General features: G+C 31.2%; 1 long non-coding RNA gene and 1 pseudogene across 1 annotated transcript; both read left to right on the top strand.

Moving 5' to 3' along the window:
- Positions 1-4,810: 4,810 nt before the first annotated feature.
- On the top strand, positions 4,811-8,289 carry LOC121232256 (uncharacterized). Its single transcript, XR_005930602.1, has 3 exons — positions 4,811-5,087; positions 7,155-7,226; positions 8,124-8,289. It is a non-coding gene; the product is annotated as an uncharacterized lncRNA (long non-coding RNA).
- A 1,486-nt stretch (positions 8,290-9,775) lies between these two features.
- On the top strand, positions 9,776-11,376 carry LOC107955836 (mannan endo-1,4-beta-mannosidase 1-like; annotated as a pseudogene).
- The last annotated feature ends 8,324 nt before the right edge of the window (positions 11,377-19,700 follow it).

Below are 19,700 nucleotides of genomic sequence, written 5' to 3' on the forward strand. Positions count from 1 at the left end.
CAGCTTAGGCCTTGTTGAAGGAGCCCCTTAGCTGCCCAAATACTCTTACAGGTAAGTGAAGGTAAAGTTCCTAACTGAGACTCTAAAAAAGTTGAATGCGGATAGTATTTTGCTTTTAAAACCCTGGCTAGTAATGAATTAGGATAATGAATCAAACTCCATCCTTTTTTAGCAAGTAACGCAACATTAAATTGACTCAAATTTCGAAAACCAAGGCCACCATTCTCCTTTAAAAAATAAATATTCTTCCAAGTACACCAATGAATTCCACTTTTCCCATGTCCCTTCTGCCACCAATACTTCGCTATAATACTTTCAAGATCACCACATAGAGAATTCGGCAATAGAAAACATGCCATCGTGTAAGTCGGAACTGCTTGGAGAATTACTTTAATAAAGACTTCTTTACCTTATTGCGATAAAAACCTGTTACACCAGTTATCAATGCGTTTTTTAAGACGATCCTTCAAGTTCTGAAAGCTTCCTTCTTTCTCCTTCTCACCATATTCGGCAATCCTAGATAATGTTCTGGCTCGGTTAAACTTTGAACACCCAGTAAATTGACAACCATGTGCTTTTCTTCTTCTGAAGTGTTTTTGCTGAAAAATATCGTTAATTTATCAAAATTCATACACTGTCCCGAGCAAAGTCCGTATTCTTGCACTATGTTTTTGAATAAATGCGCTCATTTTCTTGTGGCTTCTCCAAATAAGATGCAATCGTCGGCAAATAGAAGGTGTGAAATCGATGGACCATTCCTGCTAACCTTGACTCCTCTTAGACTTCCTTCTCGCTCTGCTATCCGCAATAGACTAGATAATCCCTCACCACATAAAAGAAATAAAAATGAACTTAATGGATCACTTTGACGAAGCCCTCTGGTTGGTTGAAATTCCTCTCCTAAATGTCCGTTCATAACCACTGAATAAGAAATAGTAGTAACACATTGCATGATAGTCTCTACCCATTTGTTTGCGAAACCCATTCGAAGCATTATCTGTTTTATGAATTCCCACTTGACCCTATCATAAGCTTTACTCATATCGAGTTTAACTGCCATGAACCCTTTCTTACCCATTCTCTTCTGCTTCAACGTATGTACAATTTCATATGCTAACAGCACGTTATTAGAAATTAGTCTTTTTGGCACAAAGACACTTTACGCAACATCTATACATTTTTCGATCACTTTTCGAAAGCGGTTCGCAAAAGTCTTTGCCAAAATTTTATAGAGAACATTACAAAGACTAATTGGACGAAAGTGCATCATATTATAAGGGCTAGAATTCTTCGGGATTAGTACAATATATGTAGAGTTAAGGGATCTAACCTCCATATCACCGTTTAAAAGGTGCAAACAGAAATCGGTAACTTTATCTCCAATAATGTGCCAACATTTCTGATAAAAAAGTCCTGGAAGTCCATCTTCTCCCGGCGCTTTCGTAGACCCTATGTCGAACACTGCCATTTGAATTTCTTCTTTTGAATAATTTGCAATTAAATGTTTATTGTCCTCTTCATGTATGCAACGTTCAATGCCTGATAACAGATGTTCATAAGGACCCCTCTGTTCTATTGAAAAAAGTTGTTGAAAATAAGAGCGAGCGATTCCCTTCATATCCTGTAAGGTCTTCATTTCTCTGCCATCGTCAGTTTGCAACTTACGAATACAATTTTTCTTCTTTCGTTGTGTTGCTTGGCTATGAAAGAATGTCGTATTTCTGTCTTCGAACTTCAACCAATTCAATCTGGCCCTCTGTTCCCAGTACCGCTCATTCTTCTCGATTTCAAAGTTTAACTGTATTTTTGTATCAATCAACTCAGCTAAACTGTTGTCATCTCTATCAGCATCATATAAATCGATTAATTTAGCCGTAAGAACCTTCGTCTTCTTTTGTCGATTTATTAGGATCAGTCTAGCCCATTTGGCCAAGTCCTTCTTCAAATTCTCTAGCTTTTGCATTAAGTCTCCTGAATACATTTCCCAGATTTTCGTAACCTCACCAAGAGTCCTTTAGCACCCACCAGGCTTCAAATTTGTAAATTTTGTTCCTCAATCTTTCCCCTACGTTGCTTGTATCAGTTAAAAGAGGAAAATGGTCTGAGAAAGAATGTACTAAATGTTGCACTTTCACCTCCAGGAACATGGATACCCATCTCGCATTAGCCACTCCTCTATCCAGCCGTTCTCGAATGTTCGTCTCTGGAAGGTTACCTCTTTCCCACGTGAACCATCTACCAAAATATCTTATATCAGACAGTTGACAATCCTCGAGAGTTTTTCGAAATAGATCCATTTTCCTTTCATCCCTAGGTAACCCTCTTTTTTTTTAGATCCGTACATTATTTCATTGAAATCCCAACAGATAAACCAAGGGATGTCGTCATCAACTTTTAGACTTTTCAGAACATCTCATGAATTATTCCTGTCATGTGCATACGGGGATCCATAAAAACTTGTAAATCTCCATTTAACTTCTAATTCCTTATCCTCGATATCCACATCAATGTGTCTCTTTGAATAAGAGCGAATAATAATCGAAATATCCAATCTTCATCCCAAACATAAACCTCCTCTACTGCCATCTGAATCAACCTCAATACCATTCCCAAAACCATATTTTCGTCGCACTCCTTCCATCTGTCTCTTATCAAGTTTTGTCTCCATAAAGAAGACAATTTGGGAATTGTGTGTCTTCAGTAGATGCCGAAGTCTTCGTATCGTCGGTGGTCTCCCCAAACCACGGACATTCCAACTTAAGAGTTTCATTGCACCCGGTCGGCTTGCCTATTGGCAGTTACCGATAATAATTGGTTAGCATCCATTAGTCTCTTGCTCCTTACCATTAAGCAGTCCATATCTTCGTTCTTTGAGAAATCGTCCCTCGCTCTTCTAGTTCTCTTTTTTCCCTCTTCTCCAATAATGACACCTCCAAGTCGTGCTCCATCCTTGTTTGCATCAATTCTGACTGTATTTTTTCCTTTTGAGTGTCATAAGATAAGGATCCCCCTTTCAGGCTAAAACCCAATATTGGATCGATAGCCTTCTCACTCTTTCCATTGCTATATGCATTCCATATTCGATTTCTTGGGGCCTAATTGTTTCTCATATCCCCTTCATGATTCTCATCATCCTCTTTTCGAAGCCAGATACTGTTCATCGATAAAGCTCTACATGACTAGGCACGCAAAGACAGATCCCACCCTAATTCTACAATTTCCACTTCAAGCAGCATTTTAACTTTACAAAACGAGTCGCTATGCCCCAAACGGTCACAGTAAAAATAGAACAGAGATAATCTCTCATACTTAAATCTGACATATGAACATCTTCCGTTAAACAAAACCTATTTTTTCCTTTTCGAAGGTCGTCTGATGTCAATCTGGGCCTTTATACGCATGTAGTTACGATTCTCCTTCCCTAAATTTGTACCATCATACTCCAAAAAATTCCCCAAGAAATTACCCAATTGTACTGCTAATTTTTCAGAAAATAAACCATCAGGGGCATCATGAATTTGTATCCAAAAAGGGGTAAATATTAATGGCACCTTTAACGGGTCCTCCCCCAATTGCAATTTGTAAAGAACAAACAAATGATTGTTAAAAGTCCAAGGTGACCCCTTTATAACTTGCTCCATATCCATTATGTGAAAAAATTGGAATATATACCTTTTATCTCCCAGATCCCGGAACTCCACAGACCAAATGCCACAAATTTGCCATCGTGCTTTTCATGGTCGGAAAGTGGATTATACTGGCTGTTAGAAAGCAACCTACTAGTTGGAATTCGCTCCTGTCTCTTCCTAGGATTGGATCCATTGGAATTTCCAAAATTTTATCCTCTTCTTCATTAAGTGACAAACCTGCTAATGCAGTTTCCATTATTGCAGGTATCGAACACCAATCTAAATAATCCTTAATTCAAGCAGTGACTAAAGGCTAATTTGTGAAGAAAGATTTGCAAAAAGACGAAAGAATGCCAGAAAACAAAAGACAAGAAACAAGAAAACGTAGATACTCATGCCAGCGGCAGCAGGCTTTGACTTGCTAGGGTAGCAGACTTTTTTGTAATATTTTTTAGATTTATACATATTTAAATATGTTTATATTAAAAAATTATTTTTAATTGTCTTTATAGATTTTCTAATAAATTTTAGTCTAATATTTTTAATTTTATTTTAAAAATTGTTAAGAAAATTTTAAAAAAATTAAAATGATTTTATAACTACAACTTAAGAACCAAATTAGCTATTAACCTTTTGACTTAAGTGCAACATTATTTTTTTTAATAAAAGTTAATAGTTGAGTGACAAAAATATAACAATTTTATAACGTTAGTGACTATTATGTAATTTTTGAAAGTTGAGTGATTGAAATGTAATTAAATAAAGTTTAGGGACAATTGATGTGGTTTACCCAAAAAAATCAAACTTGAAACTAAACAAAAAAACATGTTGATAATTAGCGACAACATTGACTGTGTTTGGATGAAGAATTTTAAATTTTTTAAGATTTTAAAACGCTAGCCTTTTAGATTTCATCAATTCAAAAGGCTAACAATTATAAATACTCTGTTTGGATAAATAATTGTTTTAAAAAAATAGTTTATTAGATTTTTATGAATTAAAAAATAATTATAAAAGAAAAATAGTTATACTAAAGATAAATAATATGAAAAAATTCAATATGTATATTATTATATTTCTAAAATATTATAAATAATTTTAATAAAATAAAAATTTTTTAAATTATATATTAGAATTAAATAAAAATAATTTTTGAAGTTTTATTATTTATCTTATACTAGGACTACGTGTATTAAATAAAATAAAATGATAAGGAATTTTGAGAAACTTTTATTTAGGCAGAATTTTAAAAGAGAAATTGAACTAAAATTCTTCTAAATTTTTATCAACAGATAAGCCGACGTTAATAGCAGGTCTAATTCCTCGATAAAAAAGCTCTGTTTTTGAACAAATTTGTCCATCAGTAATGGGGATCACATTGGTGGGAATATAGGCCGATACGTCTCCAGCTTGTGTTTCAATGACGTGTAAGGCGGTCAAGCTACCTGTGCCTGTCTGGTCCGATCGTTAAACTCTTAGAATTTTGAAAACCTTTTTAAATCCAAACATAGATATTACAAAAGCTTATATGCAAAGCAATTTAAGGAAAGTTTGCAAAAGAAAATTTGGCTAAAGTTTTTACGAAAAATACTTTCAGCATTTTCTGATGTTTATTTCATGTGAGATAAGATGATCAACGTAGAAAGTTTTTCAATCAACGTAAAATTACCCTTTTAATCCCGTAAAAAGTCTTATCAATTTTTTTTCTGTAAGACATTTTCTAAATTGATAAGGCTCTGTTTATCAAATGTCGTTAGACATTTTTTAGCCGGTGTTAGCTACGAATTGACATAAAACATAGCACTATCAATAATCAACCGATTCACATTCAATTATCAATTTATACAAAATTTAAATATTATTCAATTTAGTCCCTAAAACCGAGACTAACATAACTTTCGATTTAAAACTTCGAATTGAATTTTGATTTCACTATTATACATTAGGGACCTCCTATTTCTTATTTTTACAGTCAATTTCACATTTTATTCTGTTTAGTTCCTAATGCACGAAACTATCAAATAAGCTTTACAATTTAGTCATTTCTCACATCTAAGCTTAAAATCTATCAATTTAACACCTAAACCTTCAAGAAATCAACAATGAAAACTTTATAAAACTTTAATAGTTTTACAAATTGTTACATGGATTAGCTAATTCAATCTCCCATGACCTCAAATCTATAAAAATTACAAGAAAATAACCAATAACTTACTTGAATTTTGAAGTTAAAAGCTTGAAGCCCTAAGAATGGTGTCTCCCTAATTGTATTCATGTTTTACAATTTTATCATAGATCTAAGCCCCTTTATTCTACTAATTGAATAATAATAAATTTGTAACAGCTAGTTTTTTAGTGGTGTAGGAAACAATGGTTTTGGGGCCACCAAATTCGACGAGTAAGTTCGTAAATATTATTATTTAATATTTACGAGCCAAGTGTGATTTTTAAAAAGGTTTTTGATTTGATAATTTATGTTATATAAGTGATTTATTAAGTTTAAGTGGTTTTAGAAAATGAGGTATCAGAATCTTATTTTTATAAACTGAGCCATAAATATTTTTATAAATATTTACAGAGTGTCATTAAGGTGGTGCTAAAGTTCCATTAAAAAATTTTAACGTTTAGATAGTTAATTAATTAAAAAGGACCAAATTAAAAAAAACTGCATTCTCGGGACTCCATTCCCGTAAATTGGACTAATATTTACGAAGCTAGTTGTGTAGTTAATTAGATTTCAGTTAAGTGTATTTGCATAAATTAAAAGTAATTAGGAATAAGGACTAAATTGCATATAGAGTGAAAGGTGAATTATAGATTAAAGAATAATTAAAGGGACTAAAGAAGTAATTTACCCATTTTTATTTAAGCGGGATTATATGTAAATTTAATTTATATATATTATATTATAATAAAAAATCTTAATTGTTAAGTATATATATATTATATTTATAATAAAACAAAAAGGTAATAAAAGAAAGAAAAAGAAAGAAAGCCAAACAAAATTAGAAAGAAAGAGAAAGAGAAAGAATAAAATGAAACAGAACCCACGACCTAGGGTTTCAAATTGTTCAAAGTTTAATTGGTTAGTCAATTTAGTCTATTTTTTTGTATTTTTTATGTTTTTGGAATCTCGGTACCTAGGGTTAACTGACCCATGTTGAAATTTTAGCATTGATTGAGTTTTTAAATGTTGTTAATGTTGAATAATTTTAGTAATAGGGATTAAATTGATAGATTTTTAAGCTAGAAGTGAAAAAGGATTAAATTGTAGAATAATTATAAATTTTGAGTAATAGGGGCTAAATTAAAAAATTTAAAATTTAGGGGTTTAAGTGAAAATAGGGAGTTAAATTTAGTTTAAAGTGGAATTTGTATGAAAATATAGAATTAAATGTGAAGAATAAAAATTAGTCTCGGTTGGACTAAATTGAAATTTAGGCAAATATTGACTAAAAATTAAAATATTCAATATGAAATTGAATTGTGTTATATTGATGAATTTTAATTGTTTTAATTTCATAGCTAACGTCATACCGGAATCCTTGACTAAAAAAGGGAAAGATAAAGTCAACGTTGAATAGCTCGGAATTCCTGGTTTGTATTTCTATAATCCGAACCTAGTTGTTAATTGTTATAATTCAATTTAATGCATACGATAAGTATTGAGGTGAGTAATTGACATTTGGTAATTGATTGAAATGGATTGAATTGGTAGATGCATATTGAATGTATTAATGTGAAATTTGGGTATTTATTATTATAGATTGAATTTAATTCATGTGTATATATGTAATTATATGAAAAATTAGTATTGGATATTGGCTATATCTGAAATGTGAAATTAAATCCTATTAACTGTATCGGGCTGAGTCGGATATAGATGGCATGCTATAGGATAGAAAGAGTTCAGAGAATTCTTCGACTTCAAGTTGATGAGGCACTGGGTGTCAATTTACTTCGGTTTAACCGATGAGACACTAGGTGTCAATTTATATAGCGCTGGTAGTAGTTATACTCCGAATTTATCTGATGAGGCACTAGGTGCCAAACCGGTTTGTTGGTTGGATCTGTGTATCCGTCCGAGTCCGAGTCGTGTTAATAGGGGTAATTAAATAAAACGGTACTATGATTGATATTGGATGATATTGTATATGAATTGAAAATGAGATAGTGAATTGAAACATGAAAATGAGAAACATGAATTATGTATTTATGAATTGGAATGGATAATGTTAATGTTTATATGATATGTGGATTAAATTGTAAAACCTTATTATATAGCAAGTAATGGGAATTGAGTGTGGTATAAAATGATGTATTTATGATTTGAGTATTGAATGACTAATGCCATTGTATGAATAAATGTGATTTTAAATATTCAATTGTGCTTATAATTAATATGTGTATATTATATTATCTTGTCTTTAATATTCGGATTATAGAAATACCACTGAGTTTTACTCAGCGTATGGTTTTGTTTTCCGTGTGCAGGTTAGGTACTTAACTTTCAACCGCTGATTCAGCATCCAACAACAATTCCGAACTCAAATGTGGTGATGTCTATTTTTTGTGTCGGCATTTACCTAGGATGTCTAAATAATAATTATTTTGTGGATTGATTGTAAATGAGGTTATAACTTTAATGTTAGTTTGTTATATATATATGTAAACATGTGTTTGTTTTGAAGTCATATCATGGCATCGTAAATTGAATCAAATCTAAATATGTGCATGTGAATTTAAGTTGGTGTTTAAGTGCTTCTGAACTAGGCAAAATGGATTGAATTTGGTTGGTGTTTAAGTGCTTCTGAACTAGGCAAAATGGATTGAATTTGGTAGGTTTATAATTTGGATTTGAATGATGCTTTGATGATATGAATTGATGATATAAATGTGGTACCAATGAGGGCACATTAGTTAAGCACCTAGGATGATTGTTTTGGCATGTTTTGAATGTGTTTGATCATGTTTTGAACAGGTTAAATGAATGGTTACTAAGTTGTTTAATGCCCAACCATGTAGAAAATAGTAAATTGGTTATTTAAGGCACCTTTTAGGTTCACACGGCCAGACACACGGGCATGTGACTCGGCCGTGTGAGACACACAGCTAGCACACGGGCGTGCAAGGACATTTCGAAAGGGGTACATAGCTGTATGAACCTTGCAGCTTTGAAAATATTTTCTGAGTTTCTAAATTAGTCCCAATTATTTGTAATGCATATTTTGGGCCTCGAGAGCTCGAATAAGGGGTAGTATGTATGAATTTGATTGGCTTCTAATTTGAATAGTATATGTTGTGAAATGTTTGAAATTTCTGTCTGTTTGATCTATAAATTCTGGTAATGCTCTGAAACCCTATTCCAGCGAAGGATACGGGTTAGAGATGTTACAAAATTAGCTTTTATTTAATCTTTATTTTAATATTTTTTAAGCTAATTTATTATTATTCAAACAAATACTATAGTCATCATGTGGTGTACTACTAAATATGCACTTGGATAATATTATTAATTTAATGTTATATAGTACTAATGTGGTTTGGAAGCTAATTTATTATTATTCAATCTTCGTTTTTTGTTTTTTTTATAACACAATCATGAATCATCTGTTCACTTTGATTGTTTTCAATTTATAATTGTTAATATTCTAGCTTAATAATTGAGTAATATTACATATTTAATTTAATATATTTATTTATAAATAAATCATGGTAATATATGCCAAAACAATGCAAAATATAGATTTATAGATATAAAATAAACTCAATTAAATAATGAAAAGATAAGAAAACCTTAAATGTATGTTTGTTTCATTAAAAATAGCTTTTATGAAGTATTTTCAAGAAATCTGTCAAATAATAGAAAATATTTTACAATAAAAAAATCATTTATAGTGAAACGAATGGAGCCTTGTGAGAAAAAGATTAAAATCTATATAAAGAAATGATAAATATATTAGAATAGATAATTCTTTTTAAATAAATTTTTATAAGAGTATAATACTAAAATGATTATTACGTGAAGAAAATTTTTAAAAATGTCTTTATCCAAAAATAATGATAAACATATTTGAATGTGTAAATTTTTTATAATAAATTTGCACCAGGCAATATTACAACTAATTCATTTTCATTTTCACGAATTAAAACTTCTTCAAAGTTTGTGTGTGCAAATATTTTGAAAGAAAAAAAAAAGTTTGGATGTGCAAATGGATTTAAGTCATTGTTTCATCCGGCTAACCTTGATGATTCTAATATTACAGTGCAGGATTTGTTTTATTGGATGTTTGGCTGATTGTAGCGGCTTCGTTGGAACAAGAGGAACTAGTTTTATTGTGAATGGAAAGCCTATATATTTAAATGGTTTTAATTCTTATTGGTCCATGATGTTTGCTGTTGATTATTCTACAAGGAACAAGGTTATTGATGCTTTCCAGAAGCTTTCGAGACTGGCCTGAATGTGGCAAGAATTTGGGCTTTTGACGATGGTGATCACAAGCCTCTCCAGAGTTCACCTGGTTCTTATAATGAAGAGGTTTTCAAGGTAATTAACATAAATTTCTTCTTTTGACTTCTTTTCAAGGTTATAAAATTGATGGTTGGTGGTCGTTGTTTAGGGATTGGACTTTGTTATAGCCAAAGCTCAGAAGTTGGGAATTTACATGATTCTGAGTTAAGTGAATAACGGGAAAGATTATGGAGGAAAAGCTAAGTATGTTGAATGGGCAAATCAACACTATCATAATATTAATCCTAACATTCGCAACCTAACCGAAGATGATTTTTTTATAGATTCTCTTACCAAAAAGTACTATAAAAATCATGTTAAGGTACGTTATTGTCGCTTTCTTTTCTGAATTGGAGACGAAGATCTTTAATTTTTAAAAGTTAAATAATGATGATTGCAGGCAGTGCTGACAAGAAACAATACGATTACTAGAGTAGTATATAAAGACGACCCTACCATTCTTGCTTGGGAACTCATGAGCGAGCCTCGTTGCCCTAGTGACCCCACTGGATCTAATCTTCAAGTTTTTACACGTTGCCTCTTCATTTCTACCTAATTTTGCATGGTATGATATCCTTTTTCTCTATTTATAGGATTGGTTAAAAGAAATGGTTGTGTATGTGAAGTCCATTGACAACAAACATTTACTGGAAATAAGACTAGAAGGATTTTATAGGGAATCCAGACAATAGTACAATCCAAATTCAAATCTCGATAGGACTGATTTCATTGCCAATAATCAGATCCCTGACATCGATTTTGTTACTATTCATATCTACCCAGAGTCTTGGTAATATCTCTATCTTTGTCTTTCTCCAAAGCCCAGTATTGGCGGGAATTTTTATTTTTTTCCTTTAATCTTACTGCAAGTTACCATCAACAAATAAAACTGAAGCGGAACAACTTGCTTTTGTGGACAAATGGATCGAATCTCATGTGTTGGACTCTAATGCAGTGCTGGAAAAACCAATTGTGATATCAGAGTTTGGGAAGTCGTATAAGTTAGAAGGGTATAATCTAGATAAAAGAAACAAGTATTCCCAGAAGATATACGATGATGTATACAACAGTGCCAAGTTGGGAGGACCATTTGTTGGTGGGCTGTTTTGGCAACTAATGACATCTGGAATGGATAATATGGCAGATGGCTATAACGTTGTTTTGGAACAAAGTCCTTCAACTGCTTCTATCATTGCTGAGCAGTCTAAAAGGCTATCGTCTCTTAGTTTGTATTAATATTTATGTATAACATACGAATTAGATGGTTCATCAAATGAATAATTGTTGGATGTTTGTCTTCTTCAATAGTAAGAGGTTCACACTAAGAGAGTAGCGACAGCCTTATTCAGTAAGAGAGTATCTTGCTATTTTTAATGAATGAAAGCTATATGCACATAATTCTTGATAAATGTCTTCTTTTCATATTTAATGAATATTTTTGGAGTCAGGTGTCATTTTGACGAGCTTTACAAGTGTTGTATGAAGCATGGCGGAATCTTTGTCCTCGGCGAAATTTTTGATACAGTGAGTGAATAATAACCACAAAGGCTTCATGGTTTCTTGCTGCTCCTGCAATTCCAAATTTGTCTTGCTCATCAAACACTGCATCAAAATTGACTATCTATAAATCCCAAGTAGTAGCCAAATGTTGAAGATTTACTTCAGTTATCATAATCTAGCTATTTTTAGATATAATCATAATTTTGATTTATTTCAAATTTTTAGAGATTTTTGTTAAAGATTATGATTCTGTTATTAGCCTATTTTTAATTAGTAGTTGTTAACTTGTTTACTATATAAACAACTAGTTTCAGTTCCATAAAACACACATTTTTCATTTCAATTACTTTACTTCTCAGTTCAGTTTTCTTTTTTGATAAAATACCAACAATTGGTAATCAGCGCTTTCTTTTCGAGGGACCTGTGTTAGTGTTTGTTGCATTATGGAAGCTGAAATTAATTTCTCTTTGATTGCGCCGCCTATTTTTGATAGAGATAATTATCAGATTTGGACAGTGCGAATGGAAACTTACCTGGAGGCTATAGATCTTTGGGAACCCATGGAAGAAGACTACGAGATTCCTACATTGCCTACCAGCCCCACCGTGGCACAGATCAAAACACAAAAAGAAAAGAAGAAAAGGAAATCAAAGGCAAAAACCTGCTTGTTTACTGCAGTTTCACCAACTATTTTCACAAGAATTATGTCTCTAAAGGAAGTAAAGGAGATATGAGATTATCTCAAAACTGAGTATGAGGGAGACGAAAGTATTCGCGAGATGCAAGTGTTGAATCTTATATGTGATTTTGAGCTGCAGAAGATGAAGGAGATTGAAACAGTCAATGAGTATTCTGAAAGGCTTATTAACATAGCTAATAAGGTCAAGTTGCTAGGTTCATCTCTAGCAGATTCAAGGATTGTGGAGAAAATTCTTGTAACAATACCTGAAAGGTTTTAGGCTACCATCACCACCTTAGAGAACACGAAGGATATGTCAAAGATTACTTTGGCAGAACTCTTAAGTGCTTTACAAGCACAAAAGCAAAGGCGTATAATGAGGCAAGAAGGGGCTGTCAAAGGTGCTCTACTAATTAAGCATCAAGATGATGGAAAGAACAGGAGGTCAAAGAACAAAAAGTTTCACATTGCGAGTGGAGAAAGATCTAATTTTGGGAACAAAAGTAAAATTGGAAATAGAAGATCAGGAGTAAAAAAAGATTATCCTCCATGTCAACATTGAGGCAAGAAAGGTCACCCTCTTTTCAAATGCTGGAAAAGACTAAATGCAAAGTGTAGTAAGTGTAAACAAATGACACATGAAGTTGTTAATTGTAAGTACAAAAATCAGCAACAAGGAGATGAAGTCCAAAAAAAGGGCAATTGATCTTCCAGAACTTGATGATCACATACCGGCATGTAAGGCTTGTTAATTTAGAAAGCAAAATAGAAAACCATTTCCTAAGACAGCATGGAGAACCACTTGTAAGTTGCAGTTGATTCACACAAACATTTCTGGACCTCAAAGAACTCCTTCATTAGCAGGTAGTCAGTATTATGTTGCTTTTATTGATGATTTTATAAGAATGTGTTTGATTTTCTTCTTAAAATTCAAGTCAAAAGTGGCTGGAGTATTCTGAAAATTCAAGAAGACTGTGGAAAATCAAAGTTGCAACCACATTCAAATATTGAGGTCCGATAACGGCAATGAGTATACATAAAAAAATTTCAATACATTTTGTGAAGAAGCTGGCATTGAGCATCAATTAACAGCTCCCTATACTCCGCAACAGAATGAAGTTAGTAAAAAGCGAAATAAATACATCTTGACATGACCAGATGTATGTTGCATGAGAAAAAATTACCCAAAAAGTTCTAGGCAGAAGCAGCTTATACCACAGTTTTCCTACAGAATAGATTGCCTACAAAAGCGATCAATGATCAAACACCCTATGAGGCTTGGTATGGTCATAAACCATCTTTAAATTTGCCCAAAATATTTGGTTGTTTGTACTTCACTCACGTTCCTCAGATCAAGAAAGACAAGTTAGACAAAAAGGCACTTCCAAGAGTCTTTATCTGCTATAGTACTGTTGCAAAAGCTTACAAAATTTTCCAACCACAGTCTGGGAAAATTGTTATAAGCAGAGATGTTCATTTCTTGGAAAATGAAAAATGGAACTGGGATGAGAAAAGTGGCCAAAACACAACAGATTTGAAGTTTCAACCACAGATAAAGATAAAAATTGGCTGAATGAGTTGGTGGATGATATTCCAACAAGGGGTACTAGATTGCTCACTGACATTTATGCAAGATGTAATATAGTTGTTTGTGAACCTGCAGATTTTGGTACAGTAATGAAGAACATAAACTGGGTGGTTGCAATGAAGGAGGAGTTGTCCATGATTGAGAAAAACAAAACATAGGAGTTGGTTGATCAACCCCATGATAGGAAGGTGATTGGAGTCAGATGGGTGTACAAAACCAAGCTTAATGTTGATGGCTCAATCAACAAGCACAGAGCAAGACTTGTGATCAAAGGCTATGCACAATTTTTGGCGTGGACTATTCAGACACTTTCGCACCAGTTGCTCGTTTAGACACCATAAGACTTTTACTTGCTGTAGCTACTCAAATGAATTGGAGAGTGTATCAGCTTGATGTAAAATCAACCTTTTTAAATGACATTTTGCAGGAAGAAGTTTATGTTGAACAACCTGAAGGTTTTGTGAAGAAATGAGAGGAAAATAAGGTGTTTCTTTTCAAGAAGGCTCTTTATGGACTGAAACAAGCTCCAAGAGCTTGGTACGGTAAGATGATCATTTGTTGAGCTTGGATTTTGAAAAAAATCTATCCGAGACCACTCTTTATGTTAAACGTCAAAATAATGATATTTTGATAGTCTCTAATGATCTCTTGTTAATGGGAAATGATGCACGGTTGCTTAAGGAATTCAAGCAAGAGATGATGAAGGTTTTTGAGATGACAGATCTCGGATTGATGTCTTTTTCCCTTGGAATGGAAATTAAGCAGGCTGAGCATGAAGTATTTATCTACCAGAAGAAGTATTCGAAGGAAATCTTGAAGAAATTCAAGCTTGAAGAGTGCAAGGAAGTAAGCACTCCTATGAGTCAAAAGGAGAAGCTGTGTGAAGAAGATGGAGCTGATAAAGTTGATAAGGGATATTTTAGAAGTTTGATTGGTTGCTTAATGTATCTTACAGCAACACGTCCTGATATTTTAATTGCTGTAAGTATTTTGTCATGATTTATGCATTGTGCCAGTGAATTGCAGCTCAGGGCTGCCAAAAGAGTAGTTCGTTATATCAAAGGCACGAGTAATTTTGGTGTTAAATTCACAAGAAACAAGGAGTTCAAGCTTGTTGGCTTTTCTGATAGTGATTGGGGAGGTTCCATTGATGACATGAGGAGTATATCAGGCTATTGTTTTACTTTTGGATCTGGTGTCTTTTCATGGAGCTCGAAGAAGCAAGAAATTATGGCACAATCCACTGCAGAAGTAGAATTTGTTGTTGTAGCAGCCACTGTTAATCAAGCTTTGTGTTTGAGAAAATTATTAAGTGATCTTAACCTTGAACAGAAGGAAAGCATAAAGATTTTCGTTGAGAATCAAGCTGCCATTGCAATTTCTCATAATCCAGTATTTCATGGAAAGACTAAGCATTTCAACATTAAGCTTTTCTTTTTGAAGGAAGTGCAAAAATAAAGTAACATTATACTGGTTCATTACAAAACAGAGGAGCAGGTTGCAGATATCTTCACCAAGTCGCTCCTAGTAAGCAAATTTGAAGTTTTGAGAACAACACTTGCTGTTTGCAGCAACTGAAGCAAGGAGGAGTGTTAAAGATTTTCTTCAGTTATCATAATCTAGCTATTTTTATATATAATCATAATTTTGATTTATTTCAGATTTGTTAGATTTTTGTTAAAGATTATGATTCTGTTATTAGCCTATTTTTAGTTAGTAGTTGTTAACTAGTTTACCATATAAACAACTAGTTTCAGTTCAATAAAACACACCTTTTTCATTTCAATTACTTAACTTCTTAGTTCAATTTTCTTCATCATTTTGTTTTTCTTTTCTGATAAAATACCAACACCAAAGCATAGCCCATTTACAAGCTTGACCTCCTGTTGGGTTTTTGACAGCAAAGGAAGAAAAAGAGAACAGAACAAGACAATGAAGCAGGATGCAAGAAAAATTTTTACTTGCTCACAAATGTGCAGCAAGGGAGCTTATGGCTGATAGCTCATTTTGCTCTATTTTTTAATAAGAAAAACAATACATTTATAACCAAATACATCACCAAATGCTACCTACTACCACTAGTCATACTTTGAAACAAGTAAAACTTAACTTGCACACAAGTTGATTATGTTAATCAACACCTAAAAACATCAAACCAATATCAACTTAGTTCATTTTCAACTAAGTAACTTAACAAAGTAACTAAACAACCTTGTTGATACAACAAGCTGCTGCAGCATGTTTACAAGTTGCATGTACTTCATCAGGAGATATTACAGCAGCATGGTTGGCCAATTTTCAACACCTCCCAACAAATTTCTAGTTGTCCATAGTTCATAGCCTTAAAGTTTGCCTTTCCTGAGCCAATAGTAGTTGGCTTGAACCAATCAACCTCATTCTAGAGTTCATTAAATTGAATTTTTTTGGTAAAAAGTTGCTGTATTGTAATGTTTCCTTTGAAATGGCGCAGTCTGTCAGATTCTATTGTAGCAGTGCTATGATTAAAATATGTAAGTTGTAATTTGAAATTTATTTCTTTTATTTTTATTTTTAAAATTTTTATTTTATTGTTTTTAGAATTATTAATCGTTTTTATTAAATTCCTTCCCTTGATATTTTTTTAAATACAAAATATTCACTTGGTAGTGATGTGATAAAAAATTGATAATAATTTTTTTTTATCGATGTTAACAATTGAACTTGTATTTTTAAATTCGAAAAGTTAAAGGATAAAAATTCTTTAAAATAAAAGTAAAAAAAAATAAATTTCATATACACGTACAAGGATTTGGAACATATTTTAACTTAATAACATCGTGTTAGATTTTGACAAAAAAAATCATGTTAGATAGTGATTCAAACTCTAGTTCATGACTAATTTTATTTGATAAGTTAATATTTATATTATGAGAACTTTAGGAAAAATAATTTTATTTAACATTAATCTCATTATAGGTTCTTATCATATTTGTTTTTTTTTTATAATACCTACGTCCTTTTGCGCTGAAAGTGATATCGATGTCAATCTAAGACTCAAACGACGATATAATTGAATTTTTAGCAATCAAGTAATAAACATATAAATATAAAGTAGGTTTTTAGAATAATACTTTTTTTCCTTTATTTTATTTCATTTTCTTTATCTTTCCTCTTTATTCTCTCTTTTCTTTTCCTTTGGTAAACATTAACCTCCATAAATCGTCATTGTCGCCACCAAAAGACTTATTTCCTTCCTCTCTCTTCAAATCTTGACATAGTTAGATTAGTTGAAGGAAATGGTTGGTGTTTGGGAAGATTGTGGAGGAAGGACTTGAGCAGGGTGAAGATTGATCAAGATGATATTGAAGGACCCCCTCTCCTGGGTGTGTTTTTTTATTCTTTATAGGAGGTGTCGTTGTATGCAAAGGAGAAGGAGTCAGGGGTAGCACAGTACGGCGGCTACTGGTAAGGTTAGGCTGATGGGATGGTGGCAGATGGGTAAGAGATGCTCGATTTTAACTTGACTAGCAGGTGTAGGGGTTTAAGGACCAAATTTTATCTTCTAAATAAAGTTTTGTTACAATAAATATGATTTAAATTAATTTATTAATTATATTATTAGTCTTAAAAAAACAACTAAAAGTTTAACGATCAAATGAATGCTTGTACACAAGATGATAAAAGTACTATAGGGACTCTTATAGAAAAAGTCAAATTATATTTTGCTTCCTCTTCTAAAAATATAAACAAATTAGTCATTGTACATTAGATCAAAGAACATATTAGTTTTTCTGTTAAAAATTTCATTCGTTTTACTGTTAAATGGTGATGTGGTTGACGAAGCAACTAGACAACAATACCTAATGTGCCACGTATACCATTTTGTCACATCAACAAATATTTAAAATTTTAAAAATCCTAAAAATAAATAAAATTTTTAATAATTATTTGAAAAATCACATCTAAGATGAACTTGGAGAAATAGTTGTCCAAGTTCAAATGAACTTGGATAAATAGTTGCTCAAGTTCATCTTAAACATAGTCTTTTAAATAATTATATAAAATTATTTAAAAATTATAGAGAATTGTATGTGTTTTTTTTAATTATTAAAATTATTGAAAACAACATCCAGAATGAACTTAGATAAATAATTATCTAGGTTCAAATGAGCCTGGGCAACAATTTACTCAAACTCATTATTGAGTGACTTTTTAAATAATTATAAAAAAATATTTAAAGGAATTATATGAAGTTATAAATAATTATTTTTATTTAAAAAATTTTACGAAAAGTTACTATTATATATGTATTGGAATTATAAAAAATCATAAAAATATTAAAATTTATTAGAAATTAATAATATAGAGCTGATTAACTTGGTTAAATAAATATAGCAATTTGATTAAGAAGTTGTATATGTGTACTTATATGTATATGTATATTTGAATTTTGTAAACAGGCTATATGTGTACATACATATATATATTTATCATTTTTAATAATTTTAATAATCATTTATAGTTTTTTTTTAAAATTAAATAATTTTTTAATATTTGAAAATTATACAAAATATTAATATTATTAAATATTAAAAAAGTAAAATGATATGTATATGTATATGTATATGTATATGTATATGTATAGTTTTAAATATTTTTATATTTTTATAATTATTTGATAATTATTTGAGAAACCATTATCGAGGTTCATTTTCAACATTATTTTTAAATAACTTATTAATATTTAATAATATTATTATTTTATATAATTTTTTATTTTTATAATTATTTCAAAAAAAATCATGTAGAGGATGAATTTGGACAATTGATTGTCCAAATTCTAAAGAATATAGATAATCATTTGTCCATAATCATCCTGAATATTGTTTTTAAATAATTATAAAAAAATATTATTTATTTTTTAGGATTTTTTAATTTTTTTAAATCTTGTAACGTTAGCTTGAGATAAACATGACATGTCAAGTGTCACTGTCTAGTTGCACTGTCAGTCACGTTAGAAATGAATGTAATTTAAAAAAAAAAAGGAGCAGTTCACTCTTAAATCTAACGTACATAAATTAATTTACCCTTTTTTTAGCAATGAGGTAAAATACAATCTAACTCCAAGTAAAAAAAGACCACTATAATACTTTTAAGTATACAAAATCTTTACTACTCCACCTATAGTTCATTAAATGAATTACCTCTATATATAAATATTTTACTTACACCCATGTGACATAATTTAGTATTATTAGTATTATGTAATAAATCATTTCTAAAATTTATAGAATTAATTTACAATATTTGAATTAATATATTATATAATTAAAAAAATTTAAAGTAAATTTGAATAATTGTTAATTCTATATATTTATTATTCACAATAATTGTATTAAAAATAGGGTATACTACTTAAATAGTCACTCAAGTTTTTGGGCATTTTTGTTTTAGCCACCCAAATTTTTTTTGTTAATTTAGTCACTCCAGTTAAGTCATTTTTGCATTTTCCCATTCCATTATTTGATTATCATACAGATTGCTGACGTGGCCTATTATAATAACAAATCTAGTCCTCAATGTTTACTTATTTTGTTAATTTAGTCCTGATTTTGAAAATTTTAACAAATTTAACCATCAATAGTTACACATTATTTCAATTCGGTCTTGATTCTAAAATTAAAAAATGCATAAAAATTATTAAAATTTTCAAAATTAGGACTAAATTAACAAAATGGATAAACACTGAGGGCTAAATTTGTTATTATACCACCCACATCAACAAATCGTTTGGTGACCAAACACATTTTAACG

This window comes from Gossypium hirsutum, chromosome A07 (genome assembly GCF_007990345.1).
Source record: "Gossypium hirsutum isolate 1008001.06 chromosome A07, Gossypium_hirsutum_v2.1, whole genome shotgun sequence".
Lineage (NCBI taxonomy): Eukaryota > Viridiplantae > Streptophyta > Magnoliopsida > Malvales > Malvaceae > Gossypium > Gossypium hirsutum.